The 12,632-nt window shown below is 37.2% G+C and overlaps 1 long non-coding RNA gene across 1 annotated transcript in view; it reads right to left on the bottom strand.

Annotated features, from left to right (window-relative positions):
• Positions 1-3,056: 3,056 nt before the first annotated feature.
• Positions 3,057-12,632, bottom strand: part of LOC108527139 (uncharacterized) — a 15,648-nt gene continuing 6,072 nt past the window's right edge. The window contains exons 2-3 of the long non-coding RNA XR_001884711.1: positions 8,759-8,810; positions 3,057-3,109 (exon numbers count right to left, since the gene is read on the bottom strand). This is a non-coding gene — a long non-coding RNA (uncharacterized LOC108527139). The remainder of the gene's footprint in view (positions 3,110-8,758; positions 8,811-12,632) is intronic.

Here is a 12,632-nt window from a genome sequence, read left to right as displayed (position 1 = left end):
ATTTAAGTGAAAATAATATTTCAGTTAACAATGTTAGGTTCTTGAAATTATATTTTCATTGATTAATTCCTTCCAATGTCTACCCATTATTTCTTTTATAAAATTGATTTCTATTGAAACATTTGTGCAGAATTAAAATCGTATCTACAAATGACAACAAATTTTACCTAAAACTCCCTGCGTTTTAAAGGCTTTTTCTGGTTAAATGCCTACCAAAAAGGCAAATACAAAATTCATTTCCATAAGAGATGAAATCAGGCTTTTAACCTAGCCAATTGCCCACATAAACAATCTTCAATATTATTTGGTCATCATTTGGTAATTAAAATGGAAAATCACAACCATGCTGAATTTACATCCAGGTGCCAAAAAAGTTATTTAGCAGATAACTAGAGATAGAGGAAATGTCTCTTTAACAGATTCTTTTAAGAACACATCTACAAGAAGCATCTGGCTTTCAAACAGTCATAAAAACAAGAAGCAGTTGAACAGTGGCACCCAGAGGTGAAAAGTATATTACTTCTAGAGATTTATATTGTTACTATAATCTGTTTTTCCGTCATCCCTTTTTTCACTTACAGATTTGTTTCTAGTATCATACCAGAAATCATTTATTCTTTGCTGCATATTGAAATGCCATACTTTAATAAACAGAAGTAAATGCTTTCTTTTAGAAAATGTACTTTCTTTATTAAATTGCATGTCAATTTCCTTCCTTCAAAACAATAAACCAATTGAACACCAGGCAAAATACCTTTCATAATCAAATATCATGTTCACTCATCTACTTCTACCCTATCAAAATTATTAGCAAAGGTATTTTTAAGAAATACCTCTGTGACTACTACACAATTTCCATATACTCCAAATTACATTTGTGCTAAAGATGTTTTTACTGGACCACCGCGTATCCCTGAACCAAAATTATAACCCTGGAGAGATTTTTAAGAATTCCATATTGAACCCCTCCCATTATTATGATAGCAGGGGATGGAAATGGGAATAAGAATGCTGGACAAAAGAAAAGGGAATTAAAATACTCTTTTTTTTTATTCCACAGGAAGTTTAAAAATAACAAAATCTATTTTGACCAAAATCAAAACGCGCCTGCCGATTTTAATTAAAGTAGCTCTATACCTTTGAACCAGCCAACAAGCAGCTGCAGTAAGCATTTGGCTGGCTCTGAGTTCCTAAGCTAAACTGCAGAAAAACGCCTCCTCCTGGATCTAATCACCTTCGGGCGCCTCAAATAAACCTTAGCATGTGGGGCCAGCACAGGTCATTTTTTTAAGAGCCTCCGTAGACTGGGTCTTATTTTTGTTCCTGAGCTGAAATGCACACATGCACTTAGCAGAGAAGGTTTGCCTAATCTATCACCGGTTTTCGTCTGTTACTGGGTTTCCATTACCTTTTGTCAGACGTTTTCTCCAATATCCTCGCTGTTTTCTTTTTAATCACCTAAGAAGCAACATTGATGTGACAAGCTCCAGAAAAAGGCTCGTCCTTTCTTATCTGCATCTTCAGCCTAATGATGAGGAATGGGTTCCATAAACTTGAAAAAGGCAGGAAAATGCTGCCAAAGTCATTATCCACTACTTTAAATTGGAAAGAAAAGAGCTGTCCCTTTTTAGAAGAATGGTAATAACGTATAAAATACTTGTACAAAGCCTATAGCGTTTCATATAAGAAATAAAGGAAATTGCCCAATGCAATTTAAAAGAAAAACAAAATACCTTCATTTCCCGCTATGCGAAATCTACATCAGAATGTACCCTCGATTTTGCATATGAAGCAGAGTGCTCAATTGCCTGCCAGAAATGAGAGCGAATTATGCCTGTACTCAAGTTAATATTGAAATAATCTCCCCCTTTTTGATACCTTCCTCTCGTCCCTTTTTCCCTTTCCGTACATTGCAGTGTCATTGCCTAAATCAATCTTTGGGCATTAAGGGTAGCTTCTGGGGAGCTTCTCAGTCGCCAGCCTGCTACTTGCCGGGGGCATGGGCTGTGAACTGCAGCTGGATGGATGCATGTCTGCCTGCTTGTCTTTAAGTCTCATGAAGCAAAACCGCAGGCTTTCTCGTACTCAAAACCACACCATCATTGTCCATATTCGGGGATTTCATTACAATAACAGTTTGAAGGAACACTAGGCTTACAGTCTTTTGAAAGAGCAGACCGTAGGGAAGCTGCTCCACATGGTTGGACTGATCTCTCCAGCCACTCTTTGAACATCCACTGCTGTTCCGAGATTTGCGCCCAGCGAAGACGAGACGCGGCAGTAGACCTGGGCGCCACCTAGTGGATTCTATTGACCTGGGGGAGTCGTCAACGCGTGGTGGGGTATATAAGCTCCAGGGAACAATCCCTACAGCCAACCTAGAAAATACTAACTACAGTCGAAGCAGTAGGGAAGGAGTCTTATCTTAAAAAAAAAAAAAAAAAGTAACAAGAAGATGACAAAAGCAGCAAATGATTCAAATGACTGACAGGAATTTCAAGAGTGTTTTTTCAATATAAATTTTAAATCTTTGAAATGTCAAAGTGCTTTATTATTTATATCTTTATTAAGAAAAGAAAATATAGAAAGTTTATTTTGCCAAAATATTACCACTTTTCTTTAATCTGCCAGATTGGTCACATTTTGCCTTAATAAGTTTATAATTCAGTAAGCCAATCCAAATGGAACTGAATTTTTTATTTTCCTACCATCTAATAAACATATGAGTCTTAAGAAAAGCTGTTTATCAAATATTCCACCAATTATTTCTCCCTACTTCACCCATTCCATTCACAGTTTCCATCCCTATTGTCCCCTAAAAGAGGTCGTACTCATTTTTCCTTCTGTTCTTTACATACACACATTTTCTGGAAGAACTTCAATTTTCTTCGTGGCAAAGTTGTGACTATTACTTCGTTTGAGATCAAATTCAAAATACAACTCCTAGAAAGTTGTACCTTCAAATGATCCACATTCTGCAATCACTTCCTACTTTATGTTTCCAAATATATTTTATTTAATATTGCCACTTGATTACAATTTTCTAATTGTCTTACCTCCACAAGTTGTACTTTTGTCTGATCCACAACCTCTGCCTCAGAAGATGAACCTATTAAATGTTGAATAAATAGCTATAACATAAGCAGATAACTATCTCTCTCAAGATTTGTTAATAAATACTCTGGTTATTCTACCCTTTGGATGTGCTAAATATATCAACAACAACTAACATTTATTGAGGTGTTTTACTTGATGGTCACAACGGCCCTATTAAATAGATACTACTATTATCCTTATCTTATAATTGAGGAAAGCTACTTCTAGAAGGTTAAGAAATTCACCACATTGATGCAGGCAGTAAGAAGTAGAGTTGAAATTTGAACCCGGTCTTTCTGACTCCAGAGCCTATACCCTGAACCTCTGTACTACACTGTGTCTATCTTATATGTTGTTATTAAAATATGTGATACACTATGATCTTATTACTGGTTGTATTATATTTTGATGATTCATTTTATAAAATTAAATATTTCTAGTTTTATCCCCTGCAAAATAAGTTATTTTAGATAGTTGCTAAAATTATTCAAATTGTTAATATTTTTTACCATATTTGGTCGTTAAAGAATGAACTTAATATAATCAAAAGATTTGCACAAAGGAAGGAAAAGAAATTACTTTACTGATCAAAGGACCGATGCAGGAAAATATGCAAGCTGACTGCATTTAGCTAAGATTGCAACAATGAAGTGGAAGAGCTAGGGGAAATGGGAGATCTGGTAATAAGTGTTTCTTTGTTTTTTCAGTTCACCTGACCTATTTAAACATTTTAATTTAGAAATGCTCCTCATACTTCTCAGGTTTGGTCTCATGAGTAAACAAATCAGGAACCCACAGGAACCACCTGTCAGGTTTCATTTCAAGGGAATTGGAAAGGGATCCTGACCTCCTAAAATACTTAAAGATGTTTAAAATCGCATTCTTAGAGCTTCTTGAACAGAAAAATGAACTTTAAAAAAAAGAGACAACATCAGTCATAATTGTTCATCACTAGAAATAACCCACAAGTCCCTAAAGAATAAAACAGCATGGCAAATAACATGGTAAATTCATATAAGGAAATATTATTCAGCATTGAAAATGAATGCACTAATGCCACACTTAATGTGGATGAATCGCAAAATGTAGTTTTGAGCAAAAGCAGCAAGACACAGAAGAATACAAATGATTCCACTTACATAAAGTGCCAAAAATGGTGCTTTATTTCACAATAAAAATGCAAAAGAAGTACATCCAATGGTCATTTCAAAATACATCCAGAAAAAAAAAAAAAAAAAAAACCCTTAATAAGCTGTGCCCATCATTTATGTTTTGGTGAAAATAGGTCTATTAGCTCCATGATTGCAAATAGTCTTGAGAGGGAAGGAGAGAAGAGCACGCATGAAGACTCTAAATTCTAGAAGAGGGTAGTGGTGAGACTATGAGCTCTGGAATCACACTGACCTGGATTAGAACTACAGCCCTGCCATTTACTGACTGTGGATCTTGGGCTGGGCTATAAATCTCTGAAACTCTCTGTTCCCCACCTAGAAAATAAAGATCTCAGTGGGCCCAACATCATAGGGTCATTTTGAGGCTTATAGCATGCACTAGTTTTCACTAATTGTCCAATGTTTTCTTTCTTTCCCAAGATTGGAAGTAGAGGAGGAAATCAGCACAGGGAGTAGCAAAGGAAAACACTGGGCACTCACTGTGTTTCCTTCCCACTCACCCCCGGGTCACTCCCCCACCCCAAGGCTTCTCTGTGAACCACTAACACTTGCTTCTCTAGCAAGAGTCACCAGAGATCTTGTTATTCAACCCAATGAATATCTTTTCTCTATATCATTTGATACTGTTTACTGTTTCTTCCTCCTTGAAACTTTTCTTCTCTTGTTTTCTTTGATATCCTGGGCTTTCCCCTTCTCACTAAAACCCCCATTATTGCCCACCATCAGGCCCTTGTCACTTTCCTCCTGTCTGCAACAGCCTCCTAACTGGTTTTCTCCAGCATGGCCCCTCTCCAACCCTCTCTCCACACTACAGCCAGCATGTTTGTCCTAACGTGGATCTCACCACGCCTCTTCCCCACAGCCTTACAGCAACCTCTATCCTGTTCAGCCCTGGAAGATCTAGTCTTTCTATCTGTTTGTCTTCAGGTTCATCAATTGCTGCACTAACCTACCCACTCTCATATGTCATATGAACCTTCTTGGCTTTCTATCACCTGTTTTCTCTACCTGAAATCTTGACCATACTACCTGCCTCACATAATGAACTTTAAAACTCAGGATAGGTCTCCTTCCCACCCACCGTGCACTCCTTTCTAGATTACATACCTTCCTTTGTAATCAGTACAATCTATAGTCATTCTTGAACCTCTGCACTACTTACCCGTGGATGCTCTACATACTCAAAAGACTGTCAACTTTGTAAAAGAAGGCATGTTTCCTACTGATCTTTCTATACCACCATCCAAGAGTGGCCAATAAAAGCCTAGTTAAGTAAATTAATGAATCAAGCAAATAATCAATTCTTACTTCACAGTTTTACAGAACTATCATTGCATCTCCTCTACTACAACTTTCTCATCTACTTCTACAGGAGGAAAGGGGTTATGCATCATATCCTTGTCTCTTAAACTCTGTCTTCTAACATTTACTAATTATATTTTTCCACATCATATTTATCTAATCAAAAATTTTACGGGTATTTTAAACCTCTTTATCTTGTTCAACATGCTGTATATGTAATTGGATAGCCATGAATCCAAATACTAACTTTACCACTGATTAACTCTGAGACGTTGAGTAAGTCATTCAACTCCGTTTCCGTTTTCTCACCTGTAAAATGAGGGTAAAAATTCCTAACCAATGGCTTTCTTATGAAGTTAAATGAACTGAAATGAGGTTAATGTATATAAAGCATTTAGCACATTGCCTAGCACAAATAAGAATGCAGAAATCATATTTACTAGTATTAATGCACAGCTAAGGCTTATTTTGCAGAGTATAATTTGTTAATCATTCATTATACTGCTCTGTACTTTTCAAAACTGAAGGTCACCTTGGTTTTAAGAGTAAAGCCTCAATAACTATATACATGTATTTTTTCCCAAAAGGAAAAACTTTAAAATATATGCTTTTATAAAACATATGCATATATATATGCTGCATAACTACCTTGCTAATTTTGTAAGTGAAAAATATTAAATTAAATGAAAATACAGATTCCACTCAGTAAATGATAACATTTTCATTGTGCAAGCTACATACTATTTTAAATGCATGTTAATCATGTATGTTATTCATTCATGAAATATGCTTCAAGTATATAACATAAAAAATTCAGTTAAAACTTTTGTTTTTCCTATTTTCTGTGCTTAATATCTCAATTTTAATCTCGTTAAAGTTTAAGTGGTGGTTTTGATGAAGGCAATAAGAACAGAAAAATATTCAACCTTAGGAAGCTGATTGAAAGGAAAGAACAGAAAAACAGAAATGAAGGAAACAGAATCAATTAGGTAGAACTATATGAGGACATTTATATGGCCGTTGTAAATATGAGGGCAAGATTTCTAGAAGATGTATCTGACATTTAATACATATTATAGGTAGAGTATATATTTGTATTTTTAAAAATCACCATATCCTTCATTAATCTAAAAGTGAGGGATCTGTTTGCTTTATCTACAAAACTTACTTTCCTCTTTCCCAACTGCCACTCCCCAGGAAAGAAACAACAAATGTGAGCTATTTTATTCAAAAAGGAGAATATCATGACAATAGGATTATTATGACAAGCATTTTCCACACTTTATTCTTCATGCCCAGAATGACATTAATAAGATATTTTAAAAGTCAATAGCACTTATTTTGAAGTTTAAACTATCATGTTAAAAAAAAAAAAAAAGTCATTTCCTTAAACAGGAAATGTATTAATAATGGCACAAAAGACAGTACAAGTCATTCTATAGAGTATAATGTTTCCCTTCAAAAAGAAAATAATATTCTAATTCTCAAAGGGTAGTAATTAATGTAGTTGTTTAAAAAAAATCCAGGAGAGGGGAAAATTTTAGCACCCTTCATCTCACATTCATATATATTTTGATGAGTCCTGATCAATTGAAAAATTAATGTATTTCACTAAAGATTTAAGCTGAGACTATCTGAAACTTAAAATTGTATCAATATAATCTAGTTGTCACCAAATAAGTTTTATTTGCTTTCTACATATGTTATTTATTTTTTATACAACATTTGAAAAACTATTTTACAACTGACCCAGGTCTGTTAGCATTCAATCGTTACCCCAGGACAAGATTTGGCAAGAGATGGAATTACTGGTGCTTGGCTCTGTCTATGAGGTAGCCATTCTATTACTCCTTTTCTTTCCTAATAAGCTTGCTTTCCTTAAAATAGTACATTTAAGATAAAAAAAGAATGGATTATTAAAATAGTACATTTTTGCAGACTAAGTTTTAGATATACTTATAGAACCGAGATTTAAGATGAATATATGTTTAGCATTGTTTAATTTGCATTTTATTTGCAATAATTTCAGATTAGATAGTATTGGGGGGAAAACTATCAAGCAATGTAATCATACATGGATTCAAAGTTCTGAGGGGTTACCAACAGTATATTTTATTTCCTATTAGCTAAAAACATAGAACTTTACATTTTGGTTCAATTCACTGCCTAACTCATTTCACCAACAGGTCTGATTTTCCCATCTTTTCTTTATCTTTTTCTTTTTTTATTTTTTTTGAGACAGGGTCCTGCTCTTGTCACCCAGGCTGGAATACAGTGGTGCAATCCAGGCTCACTGCAACCTCTCTGCCTCCCAGCCTCAAGTGATCCTCCCACCTCAGCCCGCAAGTTGCTGGGACTAAAGGTGCACACCACCACAACAGGCTAAATTTTATTGATTGATTGATTGATTGATTGAAACAGAGTCTCTCTCTGTCGCCCAGGCTGGAGTGCAGTGGGGCGATCTCCGCTCACTGTGAGCTCCACCTCCCGGGTTCATGCCATTCTCCTGCCTCAGCCTCCCCAGCAGCGGACTACAGGCGCCCGCCACCACGCCCGGCTAATTTTTTGTATTTTTAGTAGAGACAGGGTTTTGCCATCTTAGCCAGGCTCTTCTTGAACTCCTGACCTCATGTGATCCACCCGCCTCGGCCTCCCAAAGTGCTGGGATTAGTCGTGAGCCAGCGTGCCCACCCAAAAGTTTTCCCTTCTAATCAAATGAGGAAATTGTATTGAGATAAGAATGGGCATGGTGGCTCAGAACTTAGGGAGCCTGAGATGGATGGATCCCTTGAGTCTAGGAATTTGAGACCAACAAAAAATATAAAAGTAAAAAAAAGGCCGGGCGTGGTGGCTCACGCCTACAATCCCAGCACTTTGGGAGGCCGAGGCAGGCGGATCATGAGGTCAGGAGATCAAGACCAGCCTGGCCAATATGGTGAAACCCCGTCTCTACTAAAAATAAAAATATGGGTGTGGTGGCACATGCCTGTAATCCCAGCTACTTGGGAGGCTGAGGCAGGAGAATCGCTTGAACTTGGGAGGCAGAGGTTGCAGTGAGCCAAGATCATGCCATTGCACTCCAGCCTGGGCAACAAGAGTGAGACTTCATCTCAAAAAATAAAATAAAAAGAAAGGAAAACTTTTGCCAGAGTTTAGCCTAATGACTGAAGAGTATCAAATTTAGGTACCTTTGTGTGTTGAGCAGCTGCGAGGTCAATCAAAGGCATTGTCAAATCCATTCTGAAATATAATAAACTAAGTTTAGTCTACTTCATAAAAATTTATAAAAACACATCAAACTTCAGTAGCTAACAGACTTCCTAAAGCAAATAAAGGCTTGTATAGATGACTGCCTGTGTAGATTGATTCAAGTCCCTGAGTCATCAGCATGTTTATAAGTGAATGGTTACCTGAAGATGGATAAGCCAATGGAATTCTCTTATTTTCTAGCTCAGGATGTAAGGAGGACTCTGGAAACAAATGTTCTTCTTTCTAAAATGGGACTCCCAAGTCTCTAAAATTGTTGCTTTGCTTTTGAGTGATCGATCATTCTCAGGATCCAGGATGTAGATTATTCCTTTGAAGATAGCTTCTTACTAAAAGTAGTTTGAGGAATGATTTAGAAATGCTTTTTTTTTTTTTTTTTTTTTTTTTGACACAGGGCCTTGCTCTTTCACCCAGGCTGGAGTGCAGTGGCACGATCACAGCTCACTGAAACTTCCTAGGCTCAAGTGATCTTTCCACCTCAGCCTTCCAAGTTCCTGGGATCACAGGCACATGCCAGCACACTCAGCTAATTTTTTAATTATTTGTGGAGATGGGGTCTTGCTACGTTGCCCAGGCTGGTCTTGAACTCCTGGGTTCAAGTGATCCTCCCACCTTAGCCTCTCAAACTGCTAGGATTAGATTATAGGTGTGAGCCACCTCTTGTTGTTGTTGTTGTTTGTTTGCTTGTGTTTGTTTCTAGAGATGGGGTCTCACTGTTGCCCAGGTGGTCTCAAACTCCTGGACTCAAGCAATTCTGCCTCAGCCTGCCAAAGCATTGGGACTACAGGCGTGAGCCACCTCACCCAACCTAGAATTGTTTATTCTGAATATTTCATTTTTAAAGCAAAGAAGATCAGTTTGGGTTTAGTAGCAGAAACAGTAAAAATTAAATTCTTACTTTCTCATAAAGCTGGAAGTTGCATAAATATATTAACATGAAAAGGCACATCTTTTTTATGTGAGTTATCTGAAAATGTAATTTCAACCAAAAGCTGAGCAAAGGAAAATATGAAAATATCAAATCCTCTTATCTAATAGGCTTGGATTCATTTGAACTGGGGCAAAGGAGGAGGTGTTAAATCATTCTATTAAGCTGATTTAGTAAAAGTCTCAAAATATGCCCGGAGTGGCCAGGCACCATGGCTTATGCCTGTCATCCCAGCACTTTGGGAGGCTGAGGGGGGTGGATCATCTGAGGTCAGGAGTTCGAGACCAGCTTGGCCAACATGGTGAAACCCCATCTCTACCAAAAATACAAAAATTAGCCAGGCATGGTGGCAGGCGCCTGTAATCCCAGCTACTCTGGAGACTGAGGCAGAAGAATCACTTGAACCGGGGAGGCAGAGGTTGCAGTGAGCCAAGATCATGCCACTGCACTGCACTCCATCCTGGACGACAGAGCAAGACTCTGCCTCAAAAAAAAAAAAAAAAAAAACCTCAGAGTGCTGAGTGGGTATAAGAATGACTCATCTGGCTGGGCGCAGTGGCTCACGCCTATAATCCCAGCACTTTGGGATGTCAAGGAGGGCGGATCACAAGGTCAGGAGTTCGAAACCAGCCTGGCCAATATGGTGAAACCCTATCTCTACTAAAAATAGAAAAATTAACCGTGTGTGCCGGCGGGTGCCTATAGCCCCAGGTACTCAGGAGGCTGAGGCAGGAAAATCACTTGAACCTGGGAGAGAGAGCTTGCAGTGAGCCGAGACTGTGCCACTGCACTCCAGCCTGGGTGACAGAGCGAGACTCCATCTCAAAAAAAAAAAAAAAAAGAGAATGACTCACCCTGCCACCATTTCTTGAGCTGTTTGGTGAGCAAAGGTGCCTACTGCTTTGTCTGGTATGATTTGAGGGGGATTTAATGAATGCAGAAGTTCCTCATCCAAAGACAAACAGACAACAAAAAAAAAATCTGTCCCAAAATAGCTTCCTTACTAATGGTGTGAAATTTCACCATTTATTAAAATAAGTAAAAGAGCAAGCCTAGGCCGAGCATGATGGCTCATGCCTGTAATCCCAACACATTGGGAGGTCAAGGTGGGAGGATTGCTTGACTCCAGGAGTTAGAGACCAGCCTGGGAAACATAGCAAGACTCCATCTCTACAAAAAAATTAAAAATTAGCCAGGTATGGTGGCATGTGCCTGTAGTCCCAGCTACTTGTGAAGCTGAGGCGGGAGGATGGCTTGAGCTTGGGAGGTTGAGGCTGCAGTGAGCCATGATTACACCATTGCATTTCAGCCTGGGCTACAGACAGAGACCCTACTTCAAAAAAAAAAAAAAAAAAGGTCTATATATTAAATAAAGAACAAACTGGTAAAACTGTTTCACAGTTCTATCCCCAGCCTTGTACAAAAGCTGATAAACAAATATCTGTTCAATGAACACATTTCCATTTGTTGCTTTTCTCTATCAAATCTCCTTCCAGCCCATAAATGCTATTCAAAGACATTATTGAAAAGCTAAGGGAAAGCACAGGGTAAAGTGCCCTTACTTTTTTGGAATAATGGAGATAAAGGCAAATTTCCAATTCGTAACAATATTTTGGCTAGCCTGGCTAATAAATGAAAAGGAGAGAATAAGTGTTCTCTTCTAATGCATGAATTTGGTTACTTAATAATGGAATACATTCTTTATCATCAAAGTTTTGTGAGCCAAAATTCAGTGGATAGCAGTGTGTCCTCGTTTTTATAAATTCCTATAAATCCTAATTCTAACCTTATTTCATTGAACAATTGGGGTGAGAGAGCTGGGTTAACTGGAAAAAAAAACCTAGCATGTAGACTTTCACTAGCCCTTCCATATTTTCAGATTTTGTAGTAATCATATTTATTATTGGAATTGAACATTAATAGATTAGAGAAGAACAAACGATTCTGCAGACCTAATATTAATATTTATGAAAATTCTTACATGAATAAAGTTTCACTCACCCATCCCAGAGGCCTGAGAGCTTGTGCTAATTTGCACAGTTTGTAACCTAAAGTCTGAATAAGGCATATTGGAATAAGTCAAATGGAGAGCTGTGTACTGTGTTATCATGCCAACTATTAGATTACCTTTTAAAGAGAGAAAAAATATATGGCAGGTTTCATTTCCACACTTCAAAGAAAAGGCAATAGTGTTATGTGAAATTCAGGAAGGAAAACTGTTTAGTTGCATCTTTGCTAACAATTTGGAAGCATCCATTGTATTACTTCTGTAATGTTATTGAGCTAGTTTTATTAAGGCAAATTTATAGCAATGTTAGAAATTAATACCACTCTTATTTCCTCCACTGCCTGACTTTATTGAATGCCATGGGGCATATTAATCAGTAAAGCCAAGTAGTGCATGAAATAAAAGTATAAATTAACCTGTAACATGAATGTAAAAGGGGCTTAATAAAATAGAAATAAATAACACTTTAATGATAATCAACCTGCCCTGTCTGAGCCAAGCAAAAATTGTGATAATGCCAAACACAGAATCTAAAGAGCCCTATATATTTATACGAAGTCAGATGGAAGCATACATTGAAATGGAAGTCAAAGGTGGTAATTTTGGCTACATAAGCCAGAAATGGTGTGTTGCTTGAATCATGGTACTATCAGTTCAACAGACAAATGGACTGCATTAGGTAACTATTCTAAGTTCCCACTTTTTGCCAAATGGTTTAGAAGGAATTGTCTTATTGGGTTTCCTCCCTACTCCAATGATACTTTTTAAAGTATACTATAGGCTTTTAAAATATATTGATTTGAACTATTTTCTTGAAACTAGTTCAAGATATATGTTATTTTAAAATAACATATTTTAC

Source organism: Rhinopithecus bieti, unplaced genomic scaffold (assembly GCF_001698545.2).
Source record: "Rhinopithecus bieti isolate Rb0 unplaced genomic scaffold, ASM169854v2 scaffold_3062, whole genome shotgun sequence".
NCBI lineage: Eukaryota > Metazoa > Chordata > Mammalia > Primates > Cercopithecidae > Rhinopithecus > Rhinopithecus bieti.
The sequence above is the reverse complement of the archived record's forward strand: the minus strand, read 5'-3'. Positions and strand labels throughout refer to the sequence as shown.